This window comes from Impatiens glandulifera, chromosome 8 (assembly GCF_907164915.1).
Source record: "Impatiens glandulifera chromosome 8, dImpGla2.1, whole genome shotgun sequence".
In the NCBI taxonomy this organism is placed as follows: Eukaryota; Viridiplantae; Streptophyta; class Magnoliopsida; order Ericales; family Balsaminaceae; genus Impatiens; species Impatiens glandulifera.
Genome location: NC_061869.1, coordinates 25,744,390 through 25,750,555, shown reverse-complemented (window position 1 = coordinate 25,750,555; position 6,166 = coordinate 25,744,390).

The following is a 6,166-nucleotide window of genomic DNA, read 5'->3' as shown; positions in this document are numbered from 1 at the left end:
CTCCGATCCTAATGCATGTTTGGTTCCCTTTTTAAAATCCAAAATTAGTTTTGTAATTTTTGGACTCTAAGTCATTTTCTAAAAATCCCGAAAAATTAAAAAAATACATTTTAAATATTTTTGGAATAGTTCCACAAAAATATTTCGACAAAGTCTCGTTTGATGTTTATTTCTAAACCCTAATGCCTTTAAAATGATTAATATTCTTCAAGTATTTCCTCCTTAGTTATCATTTGCAATAGGTACCGATATTTAAATATTGTTGTTTTAATATTTTAAATAACCCAAAAACTTAGAAGTGTGACTAGGACTGAAAGAATAATTGATTAAAATTCAAATGTTATATAACCGATTTTTAAAAACCAACTTTATAAGTAGATACCGTTTTTAAAACGAGTATAGATAATGAAGGGCAAAAGTTTTTTCCCGAGTATCACTAAAATACGAACTAAAAGAAAACTATGGTCAATACATTTGTTAATGTATGCCAACTCTGATTAATTTTCAAAAATGAATTGGCGACTTTATTTCAAAATAATTAATTTAAACTAAAGAATTTCTAAGAAATCAAATTTTATTTTAATTACAGTAAATTCCTAAATTATTTAAAATTGAACCCCGAAGATAATTATTTTTAATTAATTTTAAAAGTTATCAGTAATTAATGACATCTTTTAAAAATAATATTTATTTTAAAAGAATTTTGACACACAAACCGATATTGAATTTCTCCAACCTCGAACTTTGCACATAGGTCTTGTTTGAGGAAGGGGTTTTTTGGATTTTGTATGGGTTTTATCCAAAAAACTCTTGTTTGATAAAAAGTAGGAAAAATTGATTTTTAAAATTTAAAGACTAATTGTCTTTCGACTTTAGAAGATATGGTGTATGTGAGAGAATGATGGTTTAGAGAGAGAAGATAAAATTAGAGGGTAGTTTTGGTATTTAAATGATAAAATTATTTGATTTGATGGTTGATAAGATGTTTGGGTTTTAGAATAAAACTAGGTTTTATCCCAAAAACCCCTTCATCAAACGAGGCCATAATCACCTACTAAGAGAGGTTTTTTCGGGGTTACAAGTTGTCTTCATTCTTAATTAGTTTTGAAGCTTTATTAATAATTTTGTTAAATATAACAGTAAATTAGTGGTACTTTGTAATCATTCCCACATTTTTGAAATACATTTAAATTAAAAATTAAATTGAATTATTTTTAAATCAATTGTGAACTATCTCTCTGAAATAGCTATGCAATTTATTTTGTATTACAAATAATTGAACGCAATTTTCTAACTTATTTTGGAATTGTAATTTTAACCCGAAAACTATACAACTTTTTGTGCATTAAAAAATATTAATATCAATTTTTTAAGGTTTTTTTTTTCAACATTGAAATAAAATAAAATGATAATAAGTTGGATTCATTCTTAATTAATTTTGAAGTTTTATTATTAGATGGGCTAAATAAGAATTCAATAGTTTTGCATTAACAGTAAATTAGTGGTACATTACAATCTTTTTCGCAATTTTATAATATATTTAAAGTAAAAATTAAGTTGGATTATTTTTAAATCAATTTTAAACTCTCTTTAAAATAACTATACAATTTATTTTGCATTACAATTAAAAGAACATAATTTTCCAACTTATTTCAAAATGTTCCATTATAATATTGTTATACTAATTTTATGCGGTAATGTTTTTGTTTAATTAAATTCATTTAATTTATAATTTACTTTAATCATTTTATTCATATGGTAATACTATAATTTGTATAAAATAATGTAAATATCTTATAAATTAGTAATGAATTATATGTGCAAAAATTTAATTTAGAAACATATGTTCATGCTAATTAAATTTTTAAAACTTGTCAATTTACGAGTTTTAATTTAGGAATAAGGAGGTTGTGATCCTCTCTTATTATCGTTAGATTAGAAGAGGAGGTATAAATAAGGTTATTATCGACGCATTTTGCTTCTCTGTACTATTTCGACAAACAACTTTGTGAATATTTATAGCATCCTTAAAAGACTAAAGTTACAAAATTTCACATAATTTGGTCAACCATTTAAGAGGTATCAAATTTTTCCAAACAGGGTTTACGGATAAGAAAAATTAAGTAAAGTTAATTTTTAAACCGACCATACATTACAAGTTTTGAATATTTATTCTAAATAATCAAAAAGGAAGAAATTGATAAGAAAAATTAAGTAAAGTTAATTTTCGGAACCGGCTAGAAAAACTAAACAGTTGTTAACCTCTATGTGCAGGAACATATCAAATCGTATGAACCGGCTAGGAGCTTCATCAACCGGATGTTGAAATACCTCAAAGAAAAATCAGTTCCAAGTAATTAAGTCAAGATCAGAGGAACCGATTTTTAACTCTCTCAAGTGACCGGCTAGCAAAGACAAAAGTTCACGTTCCAGCCGGATCATATTATGTAAGAGTTAAAACCGGAAACTACAACTTACATAAGTGACGTAGTATGACGAAATAGACGTGTCTCGAAGGAATAAAAGAAGATCAGATCCAATCGGAAGCATGCGAGTAAAGCAATGATGATTTACTAATCCGATGTTGACAACCGGAGGTGCATGCCTGACACGTGTTCGAATCTGCAAACCGGCAACGTCACATTTTCCTGAGGAATCCTTGCATGCTTGCCAAGTGTTGAGGAAGGTGAAACGTGCAAGTAACCTCCCTACACCGGCGTGATAATGATCAACCAATCCCACGGAGAGAGAAGAAAATGACCGTTGGGATCTCATCTACTATAAAAGGAAGATGAAGCGTCCTCATTTAATACGAATCACATCCTTCTGAGAAAAATGATAAGTTACAAAAATCTTAGAGAGATAAACTTTTACGATCCAAAACCGGTGTGTCATAAAACCGGAAGCTTTCTGTGTCTTGTTGTGTTGTGTTATTGTATTACATCAAGAGTGAGTTGGTGTAACCGGCAAGTAGCGAGTTGGGCTCGACCGACAGTGTTGTTGTTGTAACTTTAAAAGTTAGTGGAGATCCTTCTCATAACCTGAGAAGAAGGGGTGACGTAGGAGGGTTTGCTCCGAAAATCCATAAAAAATCTTGTCTCGTGTCACTTCTTTCGTTTCATTACTTACTCAAATAACCTAACCTCAAACCAAATTAATCGTACTCCGTAAACCGGTCCACTCATATTTCTAAAAACCGACTCCTCCTAAACATCATCTAAGTCGCATACGTTGCTTCAGACTGAAACAGACATTTCCGCCCTTGAACTCGGTTCAAGAGTCTGTGATAGTTTGCGAAGTGCTGAGAACGGTCATAGTCTCTAACCGGACTATCACCAAAGTGTGTTGTGTGTTGTAAGCGGCCACCCTTCCAGAAACCGGAAACACCCCGGTCCTCCAAGGGCGTCCCCGATCCTAACAAGTGGTATCAGAGCGAAGTTCTTAGCACTCAAGCAACCGAAGAAAATGGGAAGCATGACCCACAGCGACAAGCCACCAATGCTAAACAGCGAAGCGTTTAGCAGTCGGAAGAAACAGATGTATTTACATCTGATTACATTAGATGATGAGATGAGCCGAGTACTGAAGGAGGGACCGATCAAGATCAACAAGGAGGCAGACCAATGGTCAAATGAAGATCGAAGACGGAGTAACCTGAACAACCATTGCACGAGGCATATCTACAAGGCTACAGATGATAACACCTTGAACAAAATATCAGACTGTGATAGTGCAAAGGAAGCCTGGGAAACGATCATTCAGATCCATGAGGGAAACGAAAGAACAAAGGAGAATAAGATCTTGGTAGCTACACAGAAATATGAAAACATCAGGATGAGACTGGGGGAAAACATGAAGGAATTCAGCAACCAGTTCACAAGTGTGGTCAACGAGCTTCAAACACTCGGAAAGAAGTATGACAACCGAGAAGTAATCATCAAAGCCCTAAGATCACTGCCGAGCACTTGGGATATAAAGACCATGGTGATGAGGGAATCAAGCACCCTCGGGCAGATGAAGTTGCATGATGTGTTCGAGGATCTAAAAGCCTACGAGTTCGAGATCAAGTCTCGGATCGAAGATGAAGCATCCACATCAACCGCAACTAGAGATTTGGTTACATCGGTGGAACCGGCGGTCCAAGTATCAACCGCTCCGGCTCCAGTCAAAAGCGTTGATCAAATCAGTGAAGATGTGATGGCGATGCTAGCTCAGAAATTTGGGAGATTCATGAAGAAGAGCCAGCCACCATCTAACAACGATTTTAATTATAATTATGTAGATAAATCGAATAAAAGATGCTATAACTGTGACGGTTTTGGACATTTCAGGTCAGAGTGTAGAAAACCAAGGAGAGACGATAGAAAACCGGAAGGAAACTATCAAGGGTACAACTATCAAGGCAATCGGTACCAAGGAAACAACTACTAGAGAAATAACTACCGGAGAAATGATAACCAACGAAACGACTACCAGAGAAACGATGATCAACATACAGACGAAGGAAAGGAGATTCAGAAAGCACTCATTGCATCCGACGGTGGAAGCGAGTGGGCGTACTCCGATAATGAAGACAGTGAAAAAAGAGTGACTTGTTTCATGGCAAACCACGAAGTGGTATTTGATTTCTCTTCTGACGAGTTTACCAAAGAAGATTTGATTTCTGCACTCAACGAAATGGTTGCTGAGTTCAGAAACATATCTGCGTACATACCGACTCCGGTAGAATCTAAAACCGTAAAGTCAAATAATGTCTCTGTTAAAACATGTGAAACTGAAATGTATGAACCGGATGAACTATTCTCCGATAATGAGAAAACAGTTCAACCGGTAACTGAAACCGATGAACGAGCAATGTACGTCACGGCTGCGTGGGAGAGATCTCGTCAAGCTGTAAAACAAATGTGTAATTATAAAAGACACCCTAAATGTAGGTTTGGTATCAGTTATGAACCAAATAAACAAAACGAATCAAAACAACCTAACGGGATGAAACTCACAAAAGACAACCTTCCATTTATAAGATTTGTCAGGAGTTCAACAACCGAAAATGACTTAAAACCGGAAGAAGAACTTAAGTATGTAAGCCCTACTGAATCGGAAAACTGGCTTCATCCTGAGAGAAGGAAAGCCAATCGAAAACCAAACAAACCAAACAAAATTCGATCTCAAAGAAACTCATCACAACATAAGACATTCTTGAGCAACGGTCAAGAAGTTAAGCCAAATATTATAAGAACAGATACCGGGAAAGTGATCCAACTAATTCAAGTCTGAATCCCAAAGGGACTAATCAACCATGGACCCAACTGAATGTGGGTACTAAAAGGGTGTAAATAATTTTCTGTTGCAGGTCAGGAGGAGCAACCGGCTAAAGAATTCGGAAATGTATCTGGACAGTGGATGCTCAAGACATATGACTGGAAACGAAGAGCTACTAACCGACATCAAGTATGAAACCAGAGCAATCATAACCTTCGGTGACAACTCGAAAGGTAAAACCGTGGGAAAGGGTAAGATTGTCCATGGTAATCTATCCATAAGTAATGTATTTCTGGTAGAAGAACTGCGGTTTAACTTGTTAAGTATAAGTCAAATGTGTGATTGGGTTACAAAGTTGAATTTCATAAAAACGCATGCTTTGTTAAGAATCAGGATAATGATATTCTTTTAACCGGTAACCGAATGGGAAATATCTACAAAGTTAATTGGAAAACTGATTTTGAAAAACCTGTGTGTATGATAGCCGGAAATGATCCAAACTGGCTTTGGCATAAACGGCTAAATCATTTGAATTTCAAAACAATTAACTTCTTATGTTCCAAGGAACTAGTTCACGGTTTTCCAAATGTTAAGTTTTCAAAAGATAAAGTATGAAGTGCATGTCAAATGGGCAAACAAGTAAAGTCATCTTTCAAAAGTAAAGGAAACTATCAATCGGAACGATGCTTAGAACTCTTGCATATGGATTTGTTTGGTCCGGTTAAAGTAACCAGTTTAGGAGGCATGCGTTACACTATGGTAGTGATCGATGATTATTCTAAATTTACTTGGGTAACTTTTCTAGCTTCTAAAAACCAAGCAACTCCAAACCTGATCAAACTGATCTTGAGAATACAAAATGAAAAATCTATTCGAGTAAACAAAATCAGAAGTGATAGAGGAA